Source organism: Rhinatrema bivittatum, chromosome 13, assembly GCF_901001135.1.
Source record: "Rhinatrema bivittatum chromosome 13, aRhiBiv1.1, whole genome shotgun sequence".
In the NCBI taxonomy this organism is placed as follows: domain Eukaryota; kingdom Metazoa; phylum Chordata; class Amphibia; order Gymnophiona; family Rhinatrematidae; genus Rhinatrema; species Rhinatrema bivittatum.
In genome coordinates this window covers 79,626,961-79,654,480 of record NC_042627.1, presented here as the reverse complement: position 1 = coordinate 79,654,480, position 27,520 = coordinate 79,626,961, and the positions used below count along the sequence as shown (strand labels likewise).

General features: G+C 44.2%; 1 protein-coding gene across 6 annotated transcripts in view; it reads left to right on the top strand.

The window, feature by feature from the left end:
- Nucleotides 1–27,520, top strand: part of MEGF11 (multiple EGF like domains 11) — a 410,516-nt gene that overhangs the window by 23,504 nt on the left and 359,492 nt on the right. For 5 of the 6 annotated variants that reach the window (XM_029575262.1, XM_029575263.1, XM_029575260.1 and 2 more), the window contains exon 2: nt 5,078–5,261. The exons of the other annotated variant lie outside the window; for it this stretch is intronic. The gene's annotated coding sequence lies outside the window, so the exon portion shown is untranslated. The remainder of the gene's footprint in view (nt 1–5,077; nt 5,262–27,520) is intronic. 6 annotated transcript variants of the gene reach the window in all.

The window sequence follows — 27,520 nt, the reverse complement described above, 5'->3', positions numbered from 1 at the left end:
CTCGCTCTTACCTTCAGAGACTGAGTTATAATCTGATCTCTCTGAGGAAATGATGCAGTGACGGAAGATTCCACCTCTTGCAGACTCACACCTTAGATTTCACCATCTTTTTCTGGCCAAGGCAGATGATACTAGACACACATTCTGGAATAGATTCTAGTCTTTAGGCCAAAGTGGTTTTTGAAAGATCAGTAAAGACATCCTTGGCAGAAAAATGGTGCCAACCCTTTAAAAGCAGCTTTTGCAATGGGAAATGTCGGCAGCCTTTACAAAAAGGGGAAGATTATGTTTTTAGGGAGTATTATCTAAGAGTCAAAGAAGCTTTTACTCAAACTAGTTTCCTTATTGTTCCAAAAACTGCTCCCCACAGGAGGTAGTGCAAGTTCTGTGGCTCTGGCAGTGCTCTGGCCTGGGTTTTCCGTACAGGAGTAAGCATATTTGTGTCTAAGGGATGCTAGAGATGAATAAGAAGCATGTACATAAATGAGTGGATCTGTGTTTTTGGGTGTGCTTGTCAGCAGAGTGACTCGTATAATCGAGCATCCGTATTAGCTCTTCCTACAGGCTCTGATTTTTTTTTTTTTAAGGATGTGAAAAATACATGCTTTTCTTGTTGACTATGTCCCAAATATTTGCTTTTACAATAATTACTAATTTTCCTCATTAATCGCCCCCTAGATGCCAAGAAGAACTTGTGTGAATTGAGCCTGATGTGTTTAAAGGAGGGTAAATACAAACCTTTGGGTGGTGATATTTATAATTAGTTAAATGATAAATTAAAGGCCCAATTTAGAAGGAAATTCTCAAACTGCCCGCATAAAGGCAAAGTCTGTGTGTACAGAGGATTTTAAGTTTGCTTTGGAAATCCTTGGGTGCAATAATGGTGCAATTGCACGCGCACATTTCTCGTGTAAAGTTTCATCTCTTCTTTGGTGCATGTGCTTTTTATAATCGGAGTATGTGTGTAACTGCTGACACCACCCCAAACTGCCCCCTGCCCAGCTGGCATGAAAGTGCCACGTGTCATTGGGCTATTTGTGCACGTGTACACGCATAGCCCCGGGCTGATAGTCATTTATATGTATAAAACCCAGGTGTCACACAGTCTTATTTGTGCACCGTTTTAGCACAAGCTTTTCTCAAGCACAAGTTTATGGCTAATGCATAACTTGTGCCATTTCAGTTCTGGACAGGCTTAAACAATTTCTGGCATTCTTATGCAATTTTTTTTAATTGTGTAATTGAAATCGTTGGACTTTTTGTAGAAGTCTTAAATCTGGTACAAGCACAGAACAGAATTTTACAAAGTTATTTTTGTACTCTTTTTGGCTCAGTTCTTAAATCTGTTCCTTAAAGCACTAAATTTCATATTCATTTATTCGTTTTGGTACTGATCAAAAATCTCGGGTTACAGTCTGCTTCCAGGCAGTCAGAATGCAAGATTCCCATCCTTTTAAGTTTTTTTTAACGTTTGCTTACGGATAAGACGGAATAAACACAATTTTGGGGCGGGGGGGTTAACGCACCTTTGTTGAGGAGGCTGCACTGCTGAATGTGCTCTGAGCTTTCATTCTCATTTTCAACTCATAAATCACCTTCCCCCCCCCCCCCCCCCCCCAGAAAAGGGGACTCAAGGCAAATCCAGCACATGAAAACATAATAGAAATACAAAACTAAATAATGACTCCCTAATACCCTGACTAGGAAGAGTGACAAGTGACACTGCAGAGCTAAAGAAATCAGGAAGCTTAAAGTTATTTGCTCATTAGCTGTGACAGTTGCCGTGTGAGCTGAGTAAAGGCGCAGGTAAGCCTGTGCTGCACTGAGTTGGTGGGATTTCGCATTTAGTACTAGTGCAGTGCTGGCTTCAGTTTGGGTCCTGCTAGAACAGCTCCCGAAGAAGGCTTTTAGCTTAATTGAACTCAATGTCTTAAAACAGCAACTCATCAGTCAACTTTAATTTTGTTGCTCTCAGTTCTGGTTAATTGCACTCTCTCTCCCCAGAGATCAGCGAAATCGGTGGAACTGATGCACGGTTTTTGTTAGGGATGTATGCGAATAGGCAGACATCAGCCATCCTGAAATGGCTATGAATAATTAAAACCGAGCTGTTACAAGAAGTAAAATCACCATGCGATGGTAAAAATAGAGAGATGTAAAAAAAAAAAAAAAAAAAGTTTTGTTATTTACAGGTGGAAATAATGTATGCAGGGAAGGGAGCCTGAGCGAGCTGAGGATCTCCTGCAGGGAGGGAGCCTGAGCGAGCTGAGGATCTCCTGCAGGGAGGGAGCCTGAGCGAGCTGAGGATCTCCTGCAGGAAGGGAGCCTGAGCGAGCTGAGGATCTCCTGCAGGGAGGGAGCCTGAGCGAGCTGAGGATCTCCTGCAGGGAGGGAGCCTGAGCGAGCTGAGGATCTCCTGCAGGGAGGGAGCCTGAGCGAGCTGAGGATCTCCTGCAGGGAGGGAGCCTGAGCGAGCTGAGGATCTCCTGCAGGGAAGGGAGCCTGAGCGAGCTGAGGATCTCCTGCAGGGAGGGAGCCTGAGCGAGCTGAGGATCTCCTGCAGGAAGGGAGCCTGAGCGAGCTGAGGATCTCCTGCAGGGAGGGAGCCTGAGCGAGCTGAGGATCTCCTGCAGGGAGGGAGCCTGAGCGAGCTGAGGATCTCCTGCAGGGAGGGAGCCTGAGCGAGCTGAGGATCTCCTGCAGGGAAGGGAGCCTGAGCGAGCTGAGGATCTCCTGCAGGAATATTTCGTGAACTCTTCCCGGAAAACTCTGCCTTCATCAAATCAAGGAAAGGTGTAGTTTTCAGGATAAGGCCGGTGAATATTCATGAGCGGTGTCTGCATCTAATTGGTCTAAGAGCCAGCCCTGCCTGGGGCCCTGGAAGCTGGGCTCTCACTTCCCGCGGACACAGCAGCATCCCCAGCCCTGTTTGGTCCATGGAACCAGAAGCCGAACTCTGGGTCCCGCTTGGGGTTCTCAGGTCGCTGGCTCCAGGGTAACAATGCTGGGGGAGCACTGGAGGATGGCCTGAGCATGACAAATGAGTTATCAAGCCTGCTGATTTCCTGGGGGATCTAAACTAGAGCCTCACATCAGCAAAGGAAAAGCATTGATCGGGCCATTGAATTTCGATTCTTGGACAGTGACTTTCTGAAAGGCTATGAGAGGCTCGGTGCTCCAGAACCCTTCCCCTTCAGTCTTTGCTGAAACATCCACTGCAGCTCTCAACGTCGCTCAAAAGACAGGCGGTGCCTGTAAAGCTGTGCTCTTCTGACCCAATGCAGGGATCCCCCAGCCCATCCTGTTTGCATTTATTAGATAGGGACAAAGGCAGTAACATTACTGAGTGTTAGTGACTGGCAAAACTCAAATCTTCTAAAACCCTTTTCCTACTGCTCCCAGGAGTGTATGCAGTGCACTGCCCTGCCCTGTTGCACAGGCAGCTGAAGAAAGATGCTGTTGGCAAGGTCCTATCTATAAAAGAGGTTTTGTTTTGACAAATAAATATCATGAGGTTAATAAACTTGAAACCGCCACTGGTAGTGCACGTAAACTAGGTGTTCCTATGCTAACAGTACTTTTAATGCACACACTTTTGGCTTTTGTGATTTTAAGTGCAAAACTTATGCTAATGAGATACTGTGCATAATTTTGTATCTCATTACTTTTTAGCACAGGGATAGAGCAAGCCTGCAACAGCTTTGGAAATGCTTTAAGTAAAGAAAATTAACTGCACTTTGGGAGTTGTAGTTAAGGTTTTTGCAATAAAATCCGTAGGTAAAAAAACATGGCATAGTTCACCATGGAGGCTGATCTGTCTGCATGATAACCTTGTTCTTATGCGCATCGGCCTCCATGTCCTCTGTCCGGGAGTAGGTAAAGGTGAAATGAGGACAGTGCTCTTAGTTCTGGAGCGACGCACTCTTAGCCTCCTAGCACCATGTCAGTCCGCTTGGCATGTCTGTGCTCTTTGACCGGAGCATACTGCATTCAGACTGCAAACGTATTATTACCCAGGTAGGACAGATGTTTCTTTTCACTAATCAAGAAGGAGAAAAGATCCTGAATCCAACAAGGCTGTTAACCTCAGGTTTAACAAGCAGTTGTTTAGATAGACTTAGCGACTTCCTGGCTTGTAATATTTAAACCAAACTATAAATCTGATGTGGTACCCGTTTCACGGACCACCAGGGCCACTTCTACTCCCAACTTTGTCTCCTCTGTTCACACTGGGGTGCCAGGGTTTGCAAAAATATTTAGTCCAGTTCTCAACAGAAAATGCTCCCTTTTCTTCACACACAAAAATAAACCGTCCAAGGGTGCGTTTTCCTAGTTTAGAAGCAGAGTCAGCGTTCCTTAGTTGGAAAGCACGAGGAGAAGCCCCAACTCTGTGTGGTAGAGAGTGGGATCTCCTAACTCTTTCTCTGGACTTCTGGTGGAAGGAAATCCCAAAGAATGTTCAAAATCCAACGTGTCTCTCCTTCCCAGGAGGAATAAAACTCTGCTTCTTCTGTCAGTCGGGCCCTTCCTTAACTGGGCGAAAGGAGTCTCAGTGCTTCCCTGACTTCCCCAGGCAGGAAAATCCAAAACAGCTCTTCTCAAATCTCCTTTCAACGTCTCCTCTTCCGCTCTGCACAGACACCGTCCAGACCATGGGGGTGCTGGACAAGCAAAACTGCCTCTTCCCCGGGACCAGACTGGGGGCCCAACAATGGGGGAGCACCCCAAAAACCTGAAGCCACACCAGCCCACGTGCAGAGCTGCCTTTCATAGGAAACTGCTGAGCAGGACAGGCAGGGACGATCTGCAAATCCTCTCTCTAAATCCCAACTAGGGGGCAGTAAGCTAGGGACAAGTGAGCTAGTGGATAGCTGGTGATCTCTACACTGGATATATGGCACATGCCTATTGTAAAGACCTGTTACTCTGAGTCAGATTAAAATGGCAAAGATATTCAAATATTTTTAATTTGATTGTTCTCCCTAAGAAAAATACAATATATTGCTCCTGATTGAGAACATAAACTGCCCCCAGAAACTCGCAAATTATCTCCATTTCCTTTTATTTTGTTTTTCAGTTTCATAAATGATGACTTGAAGAAGTGAGAGAGGCTGGAAAGCAGAGGGAGGTAGTATTGGTCAGTACTGGTAGAGCACAGCTTCTGACTTCGGCCTGGCCTTTCGGCTGCTAGAACAACTTTGCATTCAGATCCTCTGATAGAAGCTGTGATGGATGAAACATCAGAAAAGTATGTTCCTCTGGTAAGTGGTATCCTCCTTCAGCTGGTAGAAAGCATATCTGTCAGATCTTTTATCAAGGGAACTTGGACGGGGCACATAGTTACATTAGCAGAGTGAGAAACCCAGCTATCGCATGATTTCAAGGGCTTTCACTCTGCTAGCACAGGGCTCAGTCACAATGCAAGCTACAGGTGTACGGAAGGGAAGTGGATCTGGAAACCCAGGCATATGTTGTTCAGCAGAGAGATCACTCTTTGAACATTTTTAGAACAACATCATGTGGCTGTCATGACCGTCCACGTGGGTATGCAGGTAGTAATAAGGTGGAGGAGTAGCCTGGTGGGTAAAGCAGCAGGCCGAGAACCAGGGAAGCAAGGGTGCAAATCCTGCTTTTCCCACTGATGTGACTTGTGACCTCGGGCAAGTCGGGTCACCTTCCATTGCCTCAGGGTCAAACTTAGGTTCCCTGCTCCAAAGAGCTCATAATCTCTCAACCTGAATTTGTAGCTTGGAAAGGTGAGACATTAAATCTGAACGCAAGCAGTAGATGCAAGTTATTGTTTTTGCATTAACTTCACACATTTGTGACTAGCTTTCGAGAGCTCTACTCCCTTTGCTGTGTGCAATATCTTCCTTCATGAGGAAAGCTATTAAAGATGCATGAAATTAGTCCAGTGAAAAGGTATCACCTGTATCTTGTTTGCTGATCTTTATTTTAACAGGTTTATAATTATTTCATTATTGGATTGACTTCAGAGTTTAAAGGGTTAAGCAATGCAGGATCTAGGAAAGTGCTTTGGATGACTTTTCTCTTTCTTGATCCCATTTTAACTTGTCACACACCGTTTAAATACATTTTGCTAAAATATTATAGGTAGTCTGTGAAGAAGCTGAGTTTATCTGAATTAGGATGAGTATAGGAGCTGAAGGCACAGTTACTTGTATTTCTTTTTTTAAATTGATGAGAGCTGGATGTTTTTAATATTTATGCTACTGTGGTCAGAAAGTGCCTGCTTTAAATCTTGCAATTTTGAATACCAGCACCATAAGCTTGACTCTGAATTCTTCCAGCGTTCATTGGCATTCACAAGGAATTCTGATGCAATTCAGCAGAAGAATTATATTGCAGATCATCGTGTAATCACCTTGTCCTTTCCCCGCTAGCTCTCCTTATAGGAGAGGGGTCAGTGGAAATAAACACAGCTTTCAACAAAAAAAACAAACAACTTCAGGGTTCTTCTGCATTTTACTTGGCTTTAAATTTTGCATTGAGAAAAAGAGAAAACCACCACAAAGTCTGGTTCTGATACTCAGCAGCAATGACGCTGACTCAGTTATGGTTTTACTGAAACATTAAAATAAAATGGTTTTGAATCTTTGCACAACCGTGTGTGTAAATATAATTTATATACACAGATAGATTAACAATGATGTCATGCAAGAAAAATATAAATTGCAGGCAACTGATGGAGCAGAAAATAAAATTAGGAAATTGCTCTGTTTCCCCACAAGCAATATTTATTGGTCAGTTCAATGCAAACAGCTTTGCCAGTGAGAGATGATACTGTGAATGAATTCTTAGTGAAGCGCCCTCAGACTTTCAGTCGGGGAATGGTAGCTGCTTCTGCTTGCAGATTTCCCCTCCAAATTTCCAGTCACTGCTGTAATCTTTGCAACAAAAGTAAATAATTAGGGTTCCCTTCTTAAACTGTATCGTCCAACGGCCCAGCTGACTCCCTTGCAGATTTTTTGTTTACATTGCGTTAGAAAAGGTGTTTATTACTAGTTTTTGCCTCTTTGGCAAGTCTCTCCTCAAATTCTCTCTTGGTCTGCTTTATTACTGTTACATCTAATTTGGCAGTGCTTATGTGACTTCCTATTTTCTTTATTAGGCTTTGCATTCTAGTTTTTTAAGGATGCTTTTTAAAAATCTTTGGCTGCTTTTACAGTACCATTTAGCCATGCTTGGTGGGTGCTTGTTGTTTTTCTTGACCTTTCTTAATTTGTGGCCTGCATTTTATCTGGGCTTCCAAAATAGTGTTTTTAAATAGCTTCCATGTTTCAGGCAGACATTTTAACCTTGTAACAGTTTCTTTTGTTCATCTTTTAACTAGTTTCCTCATTTTATCATAGACCTTTTTAAAGTTATTCATTATTGTGGTTGGTTTATTTATTTTTTGCTCCAGTGACTATCTCAAATTTTGATTGCATTATGATCACTGTTGCCAAGTGGCTCCATCAGTGCTACCTCTTTTATAACATTTGAAAAGCATATTGCTTAACTTTGCAACAAAAATAAAGAATGAGGGTCCCTTCTCAAATTATATCAGCTTGAAAGAACCTCTGCAGCACCTTCGGCCTCTGAGCTTCAATGGAGCCTCCTCCAGACTCCATACTGCAAACTTTAGTAAATTCTTAAAGGGACCTCAGCATTTTTATTAATCTCTAAGTGCAGTAAACCATAAGGATGACAATTACACTTTAAATAAAAAACAAAGGAAAAACTTTTGTGTATGCACTGCTTATAATGAATAGCTGTACATGATTGATCATAAGCTGTTCTCAACTCTATGCACAAAGGCATTTTTTATCCTAAATCTTGGAATGTAAAAACCTGGTCTGCAGACCATCACAGTTCATTGCTCCCATCCCTAAAGAAATCATCATCTTGAGTTCGGCTGGAAGTAGCACCAGTTTACTTGTCCACTACAAAGGCTACTTTCTAACCACCGGGTCAGATAATCTACATTTTTAAATATTTAGTTCAACTGGGGTCTGCCATCTCTCCAAGTAGGAGGAATCTTCAGTTGCTTCTGACCCGCCAGGTCCTCAGGGCTGGTGCCATTTTGTAATTGGGAGCCAGCAGTGTAGGAGCAACTGGGGATCGCGCCTGCTCCTTTCTACTTGGTGAGTTGGCAGACCCCCCCAACAAAGGGTGAGGTACCTCAGGGAGAGGGGGTGAACATATGAGGAAGGCCTGGGGGTTAATTTACATGGGTTTTTTTGTTTTTGTTTTTTTTGCATGGAGGGCAATTTCATTTTGTTTTTTAAAATTTATTTTGGTTCAGTAAATGGAATGAACTGAAATAAACATTAAATGAGCTGAAACCCAAATTTAAAAAAAACCTGAAATGAAAAGCGTTTCTCTGCACATTCCTATCTACTACTACTAATTATTTCTGTAGCAGCATCAGACTTATGCAGCACTGTACAGATACGTGCAAGAGATGGTCCCTTCTCCATGGAGCTTACAATCTAGTGAAAACACACAGACAAGACAAATAACAGGTGCTGGGACTTCGTGTTGCATATTATGTCTACAGTCTACATCATCTGGTCACCCTGTAGCATGCTGTGGTCTAGCCGTGCTGTAATAGTTCCTTTATCATTTCCTGCGAGAAACAGTCCCTCCTCATGTGCTTTCCAGGGCTTACTAGAATTTACCAGTTAGACTTGTTTCCTGCTAGGATGCAGTAGAGCGCTGGCGGGTGGGCACGCGCCCTCTTAGTGTCCCACAAGGAATCTTGCAACAAATGTATTTCTTTAATTGTCATGATCTTCTGAAACAGCCTTTGGTCTAGCGCACTGGAATGCTTTGCATTTATTCTTGGTTACCCTTCAATATTTATTGTCTGATGCCAAGATCTTTCATGTGAATCGGAATTAGCTAATCAATCAGTGACATGGTCCTGTGGGCACTGTCTGACAGTAGGAACCCGCCAAATCTTATTGCTGATACACTGGTTAAAGTGTTTGATAAGACTCTTGCACTGCATGTTCAGCAGGCTGCAGGGACAGAAAACTGCTTGTGCCTCTCCTTGAGCTGCACTGTCCTTTGGCTGGGAGCAGTCTGGCTTGATAAGGCAGGCTAAGAGAGATTTTGAAATGAAGTTGGCTGTAGAGGCAAAAACTCTTAATAAAAACTTTAAAAAATATATCCAAAGCAAGAAACCTGTGAGGGAGTCGGTTGGACCATTATATGACCGAGGGGTTAAAAGGACTCTTAGGGAAGATAAGGCCATTGCAGAAAGACTAAATGAATTCTTTGCTTCCGTGTTTACTTAATGAGGATGTTGGAGAGATACCAGTTCCGGAGATGGTTTTCAGGGGTGATAAGTCAGATGAAATGAACCAAATCACTGTGAACCTGGAAGATGTAGTTGGCCAGATTGTCAAACGAAAGAGTAATAAATCACCTGGACCGGATGGTATGCATCCTAGGGTACTGAAGGAATTAAAAAATGAAATTTCTGATCTATTAGTTAAAATTTGTAATCTATCATTAAAATCATCCATTGTACCTGAAGACTGGAGGGCGGCTAATGAAACCCCAATATTTTAAAAGGGCTCCAGGAAACTATACACTAGTAAGCCTGAATTCAGTGCTGGGAAAAATAAGTAGAAACTATTGTAAAGATCAAAATCATAGAGCATATAGACAGACATGGTTTAATGGAACAGGGTCAACATGGATTTAACCAAGGGAAGTCTTGCCTAATAAATCTGCTTCATTTTTTTGAAGGAGTTAATAAACATGTGGATAAAGGTGAAGTGGTAGATGTAGTGTATTTGGATTTTCAGAAGGCGTTTGACAAAGTCCCTCATGAGAGGCTTCTCTTCCTCGTCAAACGATTGCGATGTTCTGATATCCCAGTTCGGAGACTTCTGATTGTTTTTCCGACATATATTTTGGAACATGGGCTCCAATACTGTTACCTCTCGCACCAAATCCCGTGTTCCACAAAGGACCAGGTCTAAAATAGTTTCCCCTCTTGTACCAGCTGCTCCATGACGCAGAGGATGATATACATTTGCTACTGCAACTAGTATTTATCATTTCCAAAGAGCTGCTAGAGATGCTTATTAGTGCTGTGCCTCTATGTTCCTTCTTATTTCTCTGTCACACGACACATGTAACACATTCAACATCTCCTCGTTAGCTCTCACTCTTAAGCGCAGTGCTGCAACCCGGTTAGCATTACTCAAGCTTTTTCAAAATGTTCATTTTTCGGGGAGAGGGGTGAGTGTTAAAAATGACTGGGGGAGGGGGGGGGGGGAGGCAGGTTGTGAATTGGGGAGCTGGCAGCTGTATTGCAGTAACCGCAAATGTGCGCTAGTAGGGAAGATGATAATGAAATGTGCATGGGGAGCTTGCAGAGCCTCCGTACTTTGTATCTCTGGGCCGGCAAGCTCAGGTTCAAAGGGAAAATGCAGGCTAGCGGGGGAAGTAAACGTGTGAAGGGGCAATCGGAGATTTCAAAATGAAAGCTTCACAAGTACTTTCACTCCCCCACTCCTTTTGTACACGAGGATAAAAATAGTGCTTGCATTTCTACCCATAGAGGGTGGGGAGACAATATTCAGAGGGGAGGGGGAGGAATACATAGAGGCTGATGTGGGAAGGGCCTGGAGCAGGGCCACATAAATAAGACTGGAAGTGAGGTAAACCTCAATCGATTTTCAGAGCAGTGTGTTCGTGAGGAGGAGGTGAATAAACTTAAAGCAGATAAGGCGATGGGGCCGGATGGGATACATCTGAGGGTACAAAGGGAGCTTAGAGATGTCCTGGCAGCTCCGCTGGTGACCTTTCCAATGCTTCCTTAGAGTCGGGAGTAGTCCCAGAGGACCGGAGATGGGCAGATGTGGTTCCTCTTCATAAAGGTGGAAGGAAGGAGGAGGCTGGGGACTACAGGCCACTTAGTCTGACCTCTCTGGTGAGCAAATTAATGGAATCGCCGCTAAAACAAATGCCATTTCTGGAAGCAATATGCAGAGACTACCTCTCTATAGAGCCCTTTTCCCAGTTCTGTATCTTTCCAGGGCACTGTGGAAACAAGGGAGCTGGGTCTGGGAATGAAAGTCCAGATCTCGCGTGTGGAAGTGCAGAGCAGGCACAGTCAGCCTTTTTAACTCTGCTAATATTATAACTTTGGGTTTGAAGAAGTGTGAAATGAGTTCACAAATCAGATTCTGGGAGAGGACCCTGAATGATGGGATGTTTTGAGCAGGGGAGATACAGAATGTGTGCACTTATAATATCTCTCATCTTGCAGTGAAACGAGGAAAAACTGCACCGTTGCAAGGAAGCAGCAGCTTTTCCCTTTACTGCCATGTTTTCAGCCGGTTTTGGGAGTGGGGTGGGTCGCTGGTGGGGTAATGCCTGAACTGGAAGCTGCTGGCAGCGTTTAACGATTGCTTCGTGCATGAAGACCTTTCTAGCACTGAGATCCAGCTTTTTATCAGCCTCTCGTTGCCTTGATTGGGTTTTGTTAATGTTCCGATGGAAGCCTTTTTTGCTCTTTGTGCTGTGGTATTGAGGGAAACACAAAATTGCTTCCTTGAAAGGATACTTAGGCCCTCGTGTTGCATTTTCTGATGAAGTCTCTGTGACTGATAAATTCTTTTCAAGCACTGGGTTGGAGTGGTAAAGCTTTGGTTTTATTTTCAGGGCTCTGTGTCTCATCAGTTTTTACTTTCTGTTCTGCTATACTGTGAGCATAGTTTGAGAATGTTTCAAGTCGAGACATTTTTTTTGTCTGTCGTAGCATTTTTCTGCATTTCTCCCAGGTCCATTCACCACATCCCTGCACTTCTGACACTCAGTATTAGTGGTTGCATTATCCATTCCCAAGCCACTGTTTCTTACCAGACAGTAACAGAAATAGCATTGCTGAGTGATTATTAATCAGTTAGAAAAGATCAAATATAAATGCTCTTTTGGGTGTATGGCATTAAAAGGTTATGTCCTTTCACCAGCATTGCTACAGCACCCCACCCTCTGATAGGTTGAGTGGGATGGGTGGGGGGTATGGGGTATTAAAGGGTATGGGGTATTAAAGGTTAGTCATTTAAAAAAAATCCTTTTTGCTAACGTTTTTGCATGGAGGGGGAGGGGCAGGGTTCAGGCCATAGTGCTATACTTGCACTATACACCCACCAGGGTCCAGAGGCATTTCTACTTGGCAGAATTTCAAGCAATTCTAAATTTACTGAAAATCTTAACACTATGTTGACATACCACCGGAATGATTTATTATTTTTGTTTGTACAAAGCGGCAATAAAACACGCATGCTCCTGTGTTGTGAGAGAATTATCATGTGTCCTGTAATTGACATGCAGGTGAAAATCCTGGAGATCTTCAGAATGAAACATTTTGGGAGTAGAGATGTCTATTGAGCTCTGTCCTGGTACTCATTCAGTTCTTCTTAGAGGCTGCTGGTGGGGCTCACTCTGTGCTGTCCATTCAGGACCATGCAACTATATATGTAGCAAGTGCCTTGTCACAGCTAAAAAATAAGGGTTTTATTTTATTATTACAATGACAAATTCAGCATTAACTTTAGCTGGTTATCGTTAGGTACATTTTCAGCTGAATTTAACCGGCTAGGTTTGCAGCTGAAACTGCCTAAATCAAGCTGGTCAAACTTTGACACAGCTAGATTTAGTATGGCTGGGATCCCCAGCTGAACGTAACCAGTACTCAGCAAACATGCCCCCAAACTCCCTCCTACCCCAGCACTCTCAATATTAAAAAAAATACCTCTCCCGCTTTCCCCAGTCCTCCTCTCTCTCACCTTGCACTCATAGTAATAATTAAATAAAAACCCTGCCCCCACCTGTCCAGAACCTCATAATAATAACCCCAGCCCCCAGCCCCCAGCCTAACCAGTCCCGTTCCCATTCCCTCCTATTGAACATCTAAACTGTTAAAAATAAAAACAAATGCAGCTGCACAGATTCCCAGCTTTCTCCTTCCTTTCATCCAGCCATTCAAGAAAAAGCTTTGATCTTTACTTAGCCAGCTCGATCTCTTTGCATATTTACCTCTGTGTGCAAATACATACAAGTCTGTTTTCAGTTTCATAGGCTGGGATAAGGAACTCAGTTATCCAGACAGGTATATACTGTATGTAAGGGGAGACGAGGATCAGTGATACTGCTGTGTGTGTATGGGGGGAGCAGCAGTATTCTTGTATACTAGATATACAGCGTGCATGAGGAGGGGAGCAGCAGAGGTCTTGTATACTACATTACACTGCTTATGAGCTGGGATAAGGAACTCAGTTATACAGACAGGTATATACTGTATATAAGGGGAGACGAGGATCAGTGATATTGCTGTGTGTATGGGGGGAGCAGCAGTATTCTTGTATACTAGATATACAGCATGCGTGCGTGAGGAGGGGAGCAGCAGAGGTCTTGTATACTACATTACACTGTGCTTATGAGCTGGGATAAGGAACTCAGTTATACAGACAGGTATATACTGTATGTAAGGGGAGAGGAGGATCAGTGATACTGCTGTGTGTATGGGGGGGGAGCAGCAGTATTCTTGTATACTAGATATACATCGTGCATGAGGAGGGGAGCAGCAGAGGTCTTGTATACTACATTACACTGTGAGCTGGGATAAGGAACTCAGTTATACAGACAGGTATATACTGTATATAAGGGGAGACGAGGATCAGTGATACTGCTGTGTGTGTATGGGGGGGGGGGGGGAGGAGCAGTATTCTTGTCATAGGGAGTGAGCAGCAAGAAACTAGATTTACTTTTAGGGACTGGCTGCTGTCAGAGGCAGGATGCTGGGCTCAGTGGATCTTTGGGCTGACCCAGTATGGCACATCTGATGTTGTTAACTTATGTGCATAAATTCAGTTTGGAAATCCTTGGGTAATTGGTAGAATACACACACACATCCACTTGTATAATGTTCTACTTCTTCTTTGGAGATTATAACTTGCGGGCGTGTGCTTTCTAAAATCAGACACTGCACACACAAACGGGTTACTTTCCCTCAGCCTTCTACATGCACAAAACTGGTTTCTTCACCTTATTTGGAAAGGAATGGAGAACAAAACTGAGAATATCCTATGACCGCACTTTCAGTATTGTGTGTGGTTCTGGTCCCCCCCCCCCCATCTCAAAAAAGAAATAGCGACATGGAAAAGATACAGAGAAGGGTGACAAAAAAGATAAAGGGGCTGGAACAGCTCCCCTATGAGGAGAAGAGACGGGGAATATGATAGAGGTGGATAAAATCATGTGGGGTGGAACAGATACATTGGGAACAACTATTCATCCTGTCAAATAGTACAAGAACTAGGGGCCACTTCATGAAAGCAAATGGCAGCAGTGTTTTAAAACAAATTGGAGAAGTCTTTTTTTTTTTTTTTCACTCGATGCATAGTCAGGCTGCAGAATGTGTTGCCAGAGGATGTGGTGAAGGCATCCAGCATAGCTGAGTTTAAAACTGGTTTGGACAATTTCTTGGGAAGAAAAGTCCATAAACCATATTAGCCAGGTAGACTTGGAAAAGTCACCCCTCATCCCTGGGAGTGGGCAACAAGAAATAGATTTACTGTTTTGGGATCTACCAGGTACTTCCTAGAGATCTGGATTGCCCATACTTGGTGACAATCCAGTGGACCCTTGGTCTGACCCAGCATCACATAAGCTTTGCCTCAAAGGTGCATGTTTCCTCCCCGGCTGCATTTCATTCCCTCACAGATTATTATAATGTTTGCATTGCATTTATATTGAAATCTATGCCTTGTTCCATGGTTTTTTGTCCTTTTTCCCTTCCTCCCTATGGCCATGGAAGAGTTTATACCATAAGCTGGGGTTAGGAGTCCTGCCCTCATGGTGAATGTTCATGAGCATCTGTCCAAAGTGCAGAGCTGAAAGCATCAAGTCACGGTTTCTCCTGCTATGCAGCCTCCCCTCCACCAGGGATCCTCAGTGAGCCCTGCGCCCAGCTGCTCAGGTCACCATTTCACTGATCCCCTGATGCCTCAGCCCCAGGCCTACTTAACGAAGCCTGTCCAGACCCTCAGTGCCTCTTCATGAGTAACTTCGACTCCTTGACCTGGCCACCTCCTCACTATTCTGCCTTGCTTTCTGGCCCTTCTTGACCTCTTACCTTGCCTTGTGGCTTCTCTTGGCATCTTGCTTTGCTCTGGGCCCTTCCAGGCTTTCTAACTTTGCTCTGTGGCCTCTCAGGCTTCCCTGCCATGCTCTGTGCGGCCTCTGGGCCTACTAGGGTGACCTTGCCTAGTCTTGTGTCCTGTTGGGCTTTCTTGTTTCCTATTGCCTGTCTAGTTTTGTCCTTGTCCAGACCTTGCCCTTGGTTCCAGCTCCCTGCCAATGCCTTATCTACAGCTTCCAGTCCATATCTGAAGTACCATGATGTTTTCCAGGAGGAAATTCTCACTGGCCCCCGAACCCCAAGGGCTCAACCTGTGGGCAAGGGGGCTGGTTAAGCAGAAACCTAGCTGCAGTTTTGTCCTGTATTGCTCCTGCAGGGGGTACTCTCCGATTCTTGCCTACCAGAACATGATATATTAGAAGGATTTAGGAGTGGGAGTGTGCATTATAGCTCCCTGATAAGAGAAGGATGACAAGGATTGAGGCATGAGACCATGCATGGTCATTCCTTGATGAGGGCAGGATGGGAAGGAGTGAAGAGTGGTACTATGCATGATGGCTACCTGATGAGAGCAGGATAATGAGCAAGGAGAGGGACCATGCACGATGCCTTCCCATTGAGAGCAGGTATGGGACTGTGCATGATAGCTTCCTGATGAAAGCAGGTTGAGGAGTGGAACCATGCATGATGGCTTCCAGTTGAGAGAAGGATGGGAAAGAAGAAGGCAAGAGACCATGACTGGTAGTTCCCTGATGAGGACAAGATAAATGTAGGGCCCCACTGGATCGTCTCTGTAGGAGGGTCATGCACTGTAGAGTAGACTGGAGGAAGGTAACCCCTTTGACATAGCACCCCAGTGAGAGGGGTGGAGGGTGGAAGAGGGAATGAGAGGAGGATTAGTATGGTGGGAGCAGAGCAGGGCCTGAGAGAGATTTTTGGGAGGATAATAGGGGAACTGGAGGAGGTAAGCGAGACTGTGGGAGCAAAGGGGGATCGTAGCTGGGAAGTTAGGAGGGACTGAGGGGTATTGGGGAGTGAGCAGGTGTCTGAGTTTGGGGATTGAGGAATGGGAGGGGCCAGTGTTTGTGTGCATGAAAGCAAAGATATCTGTGCTAGGTGTGCGCACGTGCGTGCAAGATTGGGTGGGATATTAGAGAGGCGATGGCAATGCAAGAGGGAGCAAGACCAGAGCAGGGTCAGAACACCTTTCCTCACCCCCCCCCCCCACCTTCATAATTTGGATCCTTCCTCCCCCTCAATTCTATCCCTCAGATTCTGGAACCTCTATTCTTTCCTAACTGCCCCTTCCTTCTCCCCAGATCTTGGCACTCGCCCTAATCTCTTTCCACTCCTTCCTCAATCCCAGAACCTCCCTCCTTCTCTCATCCCAATTTCATGGTTCTCCCCCCCTCTTCCTTGAGCTTTCTCTTCTGCGGTCCTCGGTCATCTCCGGTTCTTTCACCTTCTCATCCCATTCCTGGTCCTCTCATTCTCCTCTCCTCATCCCTGAGATCCCCTCCCTATGCTGATACTTAAGATCCTTTTTCCTTATCCAACAAAAACAAATATTATACAGACACAAGGTTGGAAAACTACTTTGAGGGTTTATCCAGCTAACGTTTGGCATTAGTTAGACAGAACCTGCTTTCTAGGGCAACTTATTCCCAGTTACAAGAGGCAGTACTGGGGGTGTTCCCAGAGCACGGATGCACTTTATCCAGGTAATGTTGATATTTAGCGTTGTCTGAACAAATACTCTTCTAAGGTTACCTAGATATATTCAGTGGAACACTTATCTGGGTAACTTCCACTGAATATCTGGATAAAGTTATCTGCGTAACTTTACCAGAGAACATGCCTTGCTTGCTGGCTTACTCAATATGAACATCTTTTGTTTTTATAGTGGAATATAACAAATGTGCTTCAGAATTTTCTAATATTTGCCGCAGACTCTACCCCTGAGCTGCTTCAGAAATTGTGGGCTGTACCTTGGACCTTCTGTGCCCTGAGTATGACCCCCAGCTCCAATAGTGCCTAGGGGTGCCAGAAACCTAAATCCTTTACTGGCGATGGGGTTATGTAAGGAATTAGTAATGACAGATGAGCAGTGAGGAGCAAGCCATGCAGGAGCAGAGGTATCGGACATAAGTGGGCTCTGCTGAAGAAGTAGAAAAATAAAACAGAACTCCAAAATGTAGTTACCAGCACACTTTGTACTTCACTTGTGCAATGTTACACTGTTAGAGGCACTGCATGACTACTAAAAGTCATGTGTGGGGATAGAGACAGGAGAGAGGCACCAGTGGTAATACAATATTTATTATAACCCAGATATTCAGACAAAGCACAAATTAGAATCTACGGAGCACCAGCTCCACACAGAAACCTCTTTCTAGGCCTGCCTACCAGCTGAATAGGATTCTCTTTCACCCAAATCAGCTGGTTCCCTGCTTGTGCCAGAAGTGAAGGAAACAGGAATGCCACTGTCTGGTCTGGCCAGGTTGCTGCTGTGCTCTGGGTTTATTTTTCACGCACACGCGTGCACACACACACACGGGCTGACTTTTCTTATCTTTTCTGTTAGGGTAGAGACCCTTTCACCCGTGGCTTGGCTGAGCTGATGCAGGAGCTTGCTTGTCTCTTCAGGCAGGGGGGGCGGGCGAGAGATCTCGACATTGTCCTTGCATTAGTCTTGTAGCTTGTTAGCATGCTGCAGAGAGTTATTCTGTGTCACAGGTTCTTGAAGTAACAGCTTTGTCGCTGGGCATAGTCTTTTTTTTCTTCTGTGGGGAAAGTAACTGCTTGGATGATGCCACCCTGACGTGTTTCTGCATAGTGGCCCAAAGCAGGCAGGAGACTGAGAATCCCTATCCTGCTTGACTAGGCCTCACTACTAGTGCCAAGCGGATGCTGATGTCTACCCCAGCAACATCTCTTCGGAGTGCGTAACGTATGCATGCACTTTTTAAAAGTAAATGCCACTCCACCCAACTGTGCTCCCCAAAATGCCTGACAGTGCATGTAAGAGTCCATGCAAACCCAGGTCTACGCCTGCAATTTTACACTCACTGAGCCTGGGTCAATGCATGCAAACGGCTTTGGGAATTACCCCCTCTCTGTCTATGCGAGGAAAAACTTAGCAAGTGTGGCCCTTTTAGAGACTCTCACAAGGTTTCATCCTTCATCCGCCCTGCCCGCCTCTCACCAGTTGCTTTTCTGCAAACATTAATTCATTCGCACTCATTTCTTCATCTCTTTCAAATGAAATGTTTCCCAAAATAAAGTGCAGTTTGAACACTGAATCAAACTGTGACCTTTAAGCTCAGCGACTCAACTGAAGGCTCCTGCAGTGCTACCTGCTCCCGAATTTAATTTTCCCAATAAATTCTGCATGCCATTTGATGCCCAGAGAGGATCAATAGAAGGGAAATTGCTCCGTTTCTCCTGATGTGCCGCAGTAGATTACTGCTCTCGCTGCCTTCTCTCCCTAGCTGAGCAGGAGAGGCATTCGTTCCTTCACAGCAGAGACAAGGTGGGGATGCAGAAAGCCAATGAATCTACAATCCCCCGTATCAGAGATCTCTCTTCTGCTTTTTATTCGTCGTGTTAGTTTAGCCACAGTTTTATTTTTTTTTAAGTAATTGAGAAGGGAATTAACTGCCTACAAGGGTGAAGGGGAACAGTCAGGCAGTACTACAAATCATTTCACGCTCACTGATCTAATTTTATTATTTCGGACGGTGCTGGTTCTGCAGCAAAAAAAAAAAAAAAAGCAATGGTGGAAGTGGCACAGATGTTTAATAAGATTAATAGTCAAGTTCTGGCTATGAGGCTACCGTAGAAGGCCTTCGGTGTCCTTTTAACTTGTACTGCTGGGAGAGAGCATGGGCAGCTAATCAACCATGTCAATAGGACCAGAGACCCCCCCTCTTCTCAAGTCACCTCACTGGGTCTCCCCCTCTGCCTCTGATACCTGGAAGTGCATTTCTTCTGCTCCTTCACCTCCTCTCCCCTCTCATCTGCCCTTCTCCTCCAGTACCAAATCTCGACTCCACACTTTTCCACCTTTGCTGCACCAAGCGCCTGGCTCAGCCTTCCTAAGTTCGTGGGGTCTGCCCCCCCTCGCTAGCAATGTTCAGATCACACTTTATCAGTTGCTTGGAAATCTTAAACTCTGGTTCTCTGTCGATTTTAAACATTTTTCTGTAGCAAATACAATTCCCGAAGCATCTTATGTGTCCTGTCTGCAAGTCATAACTGGATTGTAAGCTCCCTGGAGCAGGGACTTTCTTACGCGTGTCATGACAGCGCTGTGTACGAGCAGCAGCCTTATAGAACCGAAATCTTGTTACCTTACCTTCCGCAAAAGTTCAGAACTTCTCTGTTTAGGCAGGCCTTCCCCCTGCACCCTATAGCAGAGACCTCACCTCCCTTTCCCACCTGCCCGTAACTCTCTCCCTTTCCCAAGATTTGTCTGTGTTACTCTCACTGTTCTTGTGCTGAGTGTATTTTGTGTCGCTCTTTGCTCAGGGTTTCTTGCTTCTTTTTAGTTGGAGGATTGCAGCAGGGATTGGGGGAGGAAGGCAGGAGATAAAGGAAGAATTGTATTGGGTGGAGGAGCAGCCTGGGGTTAATGGGAGAATTTTATTTAAAATCTTGTATTCCAGAAATGTCACCTAGTGTAGATTACAGAAAACATTGATAATCATGCAGAAAGGAAACAACAACAAATATACAATAAAATTACAATATTGAGTAAAAGCTCATCACGGCAACAACTACATCTAAAATGTATGTAAGCCTTTCTTGGCAGTTGGCGCATATCCTGAAGGGCCATTAAAACATTTATAACTGGGGCTGCCTTCACACTTCTCATTCTCCTTTCCTGAATCCCCCAAGGTGTGGCTCCTTTCTGCGGGAGTGAAGGCTCATCTTCTTGGCCCAGGCAGTAGTGTTGTCCCATCTCTAATATCATAGCTCTTTGGGGCAGGCACACTTGCAAACCAGGCAGGACTCACTATAGATGGGTGTTCAGATTCAAGTTTCCTGTAATTCCTCATAAAAGAATCAATAGATGCAAAACATAAAGTGTCCAGATCCTTCCAGTGCTCCCAGATCTACACGAGACTGGATTTGACTGCTCCCTAAGCTGTGGAAATGTCCCTCCAGGCGCAGGGGCTTGGAACATGGATATCTTTCATGGTAAGGGAAGATAATTTCCCAAGGTGGCTGGGAAATCCTAACCGTGACCGGATCCCTTCCCATAGTACCTGAGGTCACATTGGATCCCAAGCTTCACCTGGCAGTATCCTGTGTCCTGGGATTTAAACTCCGTGGGCTGTCTCCAGATGTTTCTCCCGGAGGAAAGGCCTGTACTGGAAACAGGGGAAAAGAAGGGGACAGAACAATTCTCCCTTTCCTCAAAGGTGCAGAAATGCGAAACTTGCAAAAATTTGAGTCGGGGGGTCTCTTCTCACAGTGGGTGCTGCAACCTCCTCTTATGCTGGTCAAACAGGTGCAGTCCCTCCTGACCACCCTGAGCAAGGGGATGCAGCCTGCTGGCAATGGAGCAGGTCAAAGATGTAGAAACCAGAAAATCTGTAAAAAATCTCCTTAATATCCCTCTTCCTTCCAGCCCTATTACAGGACCCGGCAAGGCATGTGCCTCTCTTTACCTGTGTCAGACTGGGGACCCAACTCCGAGAGCACACATGATGCACATCCTTCCTTACACCTGCCCTACTCTCACCCAAACTAGCCCCCCCCCCCCCCCCCCCGTCCAATTCCAGACAGACTCTGGGAGAGATGCTGCAATGCATGGTTTGCCCCTCTGCAGCTGACTATCCAGGGGCTGAGACCAGGGACATCTACTGGAGACCCCAAGTGGTCTCTACATCTACTAAAATAAAATACAGATGAAATGCAATATTAATACTTAACTCACAAACTGAAACCATTATTTATAAAACTGCTTTTAATTGCTTTCTAAAAATTTGCAAATCTAATTCTTCTCTGAGCTGCACTGGGAAAGAATTGCACATAATTGGAGAGACATGTCTGTACAGTCGAGTAGAAAGGACACACAACAGTACCTGAAGATGTTCAGGGTTGAGAAGGATTGTACCAATGTATCTTATGCTTTTACAATGCATGGATATTCAGCATTTAACAACTTGTGGGTTAAAAACACAAGTTTAAATCTTGATTTCCATTTGATCGGAAGCCAATGTAAATGATGGAGAGCTGGGGCAATGTGCTCCCATCTAGATAAGCCCATCAATAAATACATGGCAGCACGTTGGACAAGCTGTGACAGTTTATCAGGGAGACCCACACAAAGATCATTACAATAATCATCGACTGTAATACTGATCTAAACAACTGCAGGGGTAAAACAAAGGGGTCTCGGCAGCTTACGTTTGTGGAAAAACTGTTCTAGGCAGCTGATTAAAATGAGGTGGGGGAGAGAGAGATAAGGAGGTCTAGGGGAGGTCGATACAGGACAGGGCTGGGATGGTGCTGGAGAGAGGCAAGATGGAAGAGGCTGCCATCAGAGTTACTGCAGGCTCTCACACTACCCTAAGATGGGCTGCCCTTTGCCCATGCTGTGACACAGGCTGCACACCCCAAAAACCTGCCCTGGTAGAGTCAGGGGCTGATGGTGTCAATTCATGCATTGGATTCCTTCACTTTGCCTCTCCGCAGTAGGATCACACGATTAACAATCTTGTCCGTCTCTTACCAGTTTCCAGCACTACAAATGTGGTGCTGGGACTCAGCTTTCTGTGAGAGAGAGTTTTTCTCGCCTGTGTGCTGCAAAAAAAAAAAAAAAAAAAAAGGGAGAAAACAGAATTTAGTGAGTGTGCTTTAAAGCTTGGCATGGATGCCCTGTGACCCCATGGATCGTCATGTTATCCATCTGTTATTAGTGGAGGCTTGCATGCGTTGCGTCCTTAATAAGCTAGCTTATTCAGCAGGAGTGTTTGACCTATAATCAATGAATGAGACTGGAGATTGTAAATTAAACAGCCTTTGACTAGCATCTGGGATTTGGCACTGTATAATGGAGCATTCTGCGGTGTCATCTTATGAATTATACAGTACCCTGGAAGCCAATGAACACACTGGACTGAGACCGGATGAACAGAACAGAAACCTTTCTCAGTGGGCTGCCTGTCAGAACGTGGCGCAGTGGGGAGTGGGGTGACGCGGGTAACAATATATTCAGAGTTTTGTCAATGTCAAGTTGAAAATAGCTGGAAGGCTTCTAGTGGGACCTGAGAAGAGGAACGTGATTTTGTACTATAATTGGTGACCTCGATGGGATGACCCAGGCTTCTGCTGTAGCACAAAGAGAAAAATGGGAACATTTTTATCTCCCTGGACCAAGGTAAGGTGTGAGACGCTTGAGGTATGTGAGCCGCCGGAGGGCGGCTGTGCAGAGAGTTCATGACACTGAAAAGTATTAGCCATATAATGATCCTGATTTTGAAAGAGTGTTTTTTTTTTTTCTTTTTGTTCGTTTTGTCTCTGACTTGCTTTAAAAGTAGAGCTGCTGTTTCCCAAGGCTGTTATCACATGTGCAGTGTGAAGCAAGAGCTGAGTTTTCTACCTCAGGGCTAGGATTATGTGTAAAGTGTGAGCTTATTGCAGAAAATTTAAAACAATTTCCCAATTCCAAGTTTCTGTTTTTGAATTAAAAAAAATCCTGTGCTGCTGATGTGGTAAAATTATATCTCGGGAGATAAGTTTTCTTACTTCAGTATAAAATAGCATTTTGGATTATGAATTGTAAAAAGGAGCATATAAAAATCATGATGAAATAGTTAAAAGACGGTAAAATTGAGCTTTTTCATACTTTTGAAGATGTTTTTATTTTTCCTCATTTGTTGGCTGCTAATTTAAGGTGAAGGAAAAGTGCTTGTTTTTAGTTGCCTCCTGGGCTCTGGGTCACATGGAGAGTCCTGAATTTATGTCCCAGGACTGCTGATTTAGTTTAATGCAGTAACTTATAGCCCCGTCTTCTTCCTCACTAATCAAACGTTTCTCTCTGTGTCACTTGTTTATGTGTGGCCACCATTGTAGGACAGTGGTGATGTCATGAAGCCATAATTGAGATGTGGAATTAAGGTACAGAATATGTAACTTTGCCAAAAAATATCACAAAAACTGATACAATGAAGAAGAAACAAAGTACACGCTGTGGCTGCCAGCTGTCAGTTATGGGTAGAAACCCAAGTTGGCTGCCTTGAACCTTCAAGAGGGCAGATAAATTAGAGATAAGTGCATTGAGTTCTGGCAGGGGAGACAGATCTGAGCTGGATACTCTGAGATTGGAGGAGGAAGAGAGATCTGAACCCTGAGGTCCTGGGAGGAGTCTGAACCAGGTGCCCTGTCCTGAGAGGAAAGAGAAATCTGAGCTGTAAGGTGCAGAGAGGAGAGAGAGAGAGCTCAGCCAGGTGCTCTGAGTTTCTGGGAAGATTAAACATCTGAGTTGGATGCCTGGATGCCATAGGAGGGCAAACAAATCTGAGCTGGATTCCTAAAGGTCCCTGGATGGGAAAGAGTCCAGAGACCGGTGCCCAGAGCTCACAGGAAGGATCTGAGCCTGGTGATGGCATTTCCAGGAGAGGAGGGAGATCTGGCTGGGTCTACTGAGGTCCCAATATGGTAGAGAGATCTAAATTTGGTGCCCAGAGGTCCTAGGAGGGGGAGAGAGATCTGGTTCCCCTGAGGTGCCGGAAAGAGAGAGAAATGTAATTATCCTCTCACATTAAGGCTGTGTCTCCAGGGGCACAGACCCTAGAGGGAATGGGTAGGACTGCAATGTACTTGGTGATTAGATCATCAGAGATGTAGATAGCTGGGTGGCTGCTGGGCATGAGGATCACTTGGTAACTTGCCTGTATGGTGCGAAGGTGATGGATTTTACAGAAGGCTGGGCAGGAGCTGGCTATTGTGGTACATGTGGGTACCAATTACATAGGAAGGTTGTGGAAGGCATATTTAAGATTTTAGACTAATTTAAATCCAGAGCCTGGATTGCATTCTCAGAAATGCTCACCAGTACACCAGAGGCAGGCTGAGCTTCAATGTCTCAATGCATGAATGAGTCAGTGGTTCAGGAATGAGGGCTTTAGATATGTTAGGAACTGGGGAACATTATGGGGAAGGGGGAGCTTATTCCAGTGGGATGGGCTTCACCTTAACCATATGGAACCTGGCTGGTGGCACTAACATTTATTAAGGAGATAGGACAGATTTTAAACTAGATCATAAGGAAAAACAGTTTCTCAGGAATGCATAGTTTGGAATATGGTATCTTCAAAGGATGCTGGCAAAGCAGGAAAATTAGAATATCCCAATAGAGAGGTTGTGGTAAAAGCTGAAGTAGTCCAGGTGAAATTAAATAAAGAACAGGCAAATATGAAGGATTCCAAAATACCTGAATGAATTGCTAGTAAACAGGTTGTAAATATAAATTAAAAAACATACCCTAAATTGTATGCAAGTGTTCGAAATCTGAAAAATAAGATTGAAGGTTTACACATAATAGGCATCTCAGAGACTTGGTGGAAGGAGGATAACCAATGAGACACTGTTTCTAGGGTGGAAATTATAGGGCAGATCAAACTGATGGAAGGAACCAAGATGGAAAAGACATTGTAGAATCCTTATGCATAGAAATTCCATGTGTGATGGGGAAGAGTATAACAATGGGTGTATATTACCATCCAGCTGGCCAACATGAAGAAATTAGAAAAGCAAATAAAAATTGGCAACACAATAACAATAGGAAATTTCAATTACTGCAGTATTGATAGGGTAAATGTCTCATCAGGATATGCTAGGGAGATTAAGTTTACAGCTGAGATAAATGGCTCTGTCATGGAGCAGTTGGTCCTGGAGCCAATGACAGGGAGAGCTATGTTAGATCTAGTTCTGGGTGGAATGCAAGATCTGGTGCAAAGCATAACAGTGATTGGGTTGCTTTGCAATAGTGATCATAATGCAATCAAATCTGACACAATCACTGGTGGTGGGAGGCATTAAGTAAAACTAATGCAGAAGCATTTAACTTTAAAAAGGGAGAATATGATAAAATGTAGAGATTAGAAAAACTAAAAGCTGTGGTTACAAAGGTTTTAAGTTTGCATGAGGCATAGAGTTTATTTAAAATCACCATACTGAAAGCTCAGGCAGAATGTATTCCACACATTAAAAAAAGTTGAAGGAAGACTAAATAACTGCCAACATGATGAAATGATGTTGCTTCATTTAAAAAAAAAAAAGATATAATGGAACAGAAAAGTCAACAAGAATGATAAAGGGGATGGAACAGCTCCCTTAGGGTTCTTTAGTTTGGAGAAGAGATGGCTGAGAGAGGGGATATGATAGAGGTTTATAAAACTATGAATGAGGTGGAACATGTAAATAGAAATTAGTTTTTTACCCTACAAACAGTGCTAAAACGAGGGGACACTCCATGAAACTAACAGCTCCTAGAAAGCACTTTCTCACTCAGCACGCTATCAAGCTGTGCAGTTTGTTGCCAGAGGATGTGATCAAGGTGACGAGCATAGCAGGATTTAAAAGTGGTTTGGACAACTTCGAGGAAAAGTCCATAACACATTATTAGCCAGGATTTGGGAGAGCCACTGCTTATCCCTGGGAGTGAGCAACGAGGAATGGACCTGGTCTTTGGGATCTGCTGGGTACTTGTGACCTGGCCAGACCTCTGTTAGAGGCAGGATGCTGGGCTCCATGGACCTTTGGTCTGATTTCTTCTTCTCCATCGCCGGCCCCACCCTTTGGAACTCCCTCCCCACCGAGCTCCGACTAGAACCTTCACTTAATCAATTCAAAAAAGGAATCAAGACCTGGTTATTTAAACAGGCCTATCCCAACGCCTCTCAACCCTAGCATTTGACTTCTCCTCAACACTCATTATTTCCCTCTCCCTAGTACAGTGTCCCCCCGCCCCCCTACACACCCTCCCTCCCTCACCACCCCATCCATTTTATGGCTTCCTGATATTCAGTCACCACCTCTCCTTCCCATCGCCACCCCCTGCCCCCTTGTACAGTTCCTACCCCACCCCGCCTCCCCTATGCGCTTCATCCCCCACCCCGCGCTACCCCCCACTCTGTCGCCTCTTGTATATAATTAATTTATGTCCAACCTGGTTAACCACATGTAATCTCATTTAATAACTGTGGCGCCCGTTGGCTCTACAGTAAAGTTGTCACCTTTTAACTTCCTATCCTTCCTCCATCTATCATTGTAATTTCCTTTCTCAGTTGTCTGTAAACCGACATGATGTTTTTTTTTACGAATGCCGGTATATAAAAGTTATAAATAAATAAAATAATAATAAAATTTCATTTTGGCATTTCTTTTATTTATTTATTTATTTGTTTGTTTATTTAGTGCTTTTTTATACCGATATTCATGATACAGATCATATCAGATCGGGTTACAAGGAACAAAGGGGAATAACATTAACCAAAACATAGAGGAAGGCAAAGTTACAATAAAACAGGGGTACTGGAACTGGGGGAAGAGGAGCCAGTAGCAGAAGATAACTCGATAGTTATAGCAAAAACAAATCATTTACAAAATATGTGAAGGAGAGCATTAGATAAAGGGCATTGGTATGAGATTATAATTGAGATGGGTCTGAATTAAGGGAAGGCTTGTTGGAACAGCCAAGTCTTGAGTTTTTTTCTGATCGTCAATAAGACAGGGTTCTTGTCTTAGATCAGGGGGAATAGCGTTCCAGATGGCTGGCCCCGCTGTCGAGAGGGCTCATTCTCTGGTGGCTGCATGAAGGGTGGATTTGGTTGGGAGGGCGCATAGTGATCCCCCCTGTAGGCTTCTCTGATAGGTCTCGATGAGGTGTGGATAGTGAGTGGGCATCGAAGATCGATGGGGATCTGTTTGTGAATGCTTTTGTGAATGATGGTGAGAGTCTTGTGTAGGATTCTAAAGCTTACGGGTAGCCAATGCTACCCGAAAGCTTTTGTTCTTACTACATATTCTCATCCTGTAATGAAAGGTTAATGTATTTCCAGGCACCACTAGGAGGTTTAGTTCTGGTATTAAGTCAGCCTTCTTACATAACTCTGTTTTAGTACTTGATTACTGTGTGTGATTCTGGTCATACATCTCAAAAAGCACAGAGCAGTGATAATTCGGGATATGGAAGAACTTTCATACGAGGTTAAAGTTTAAAAAAAAAAAAAAAAAGCTAGGGCTGTTCAATCTGAAAAGAGAAGACTGAGGGGAGATATGAGTGAGGTATATAAAATCATGAATGGTGTGCAAAAGTAAATTGACTATTATTCACTA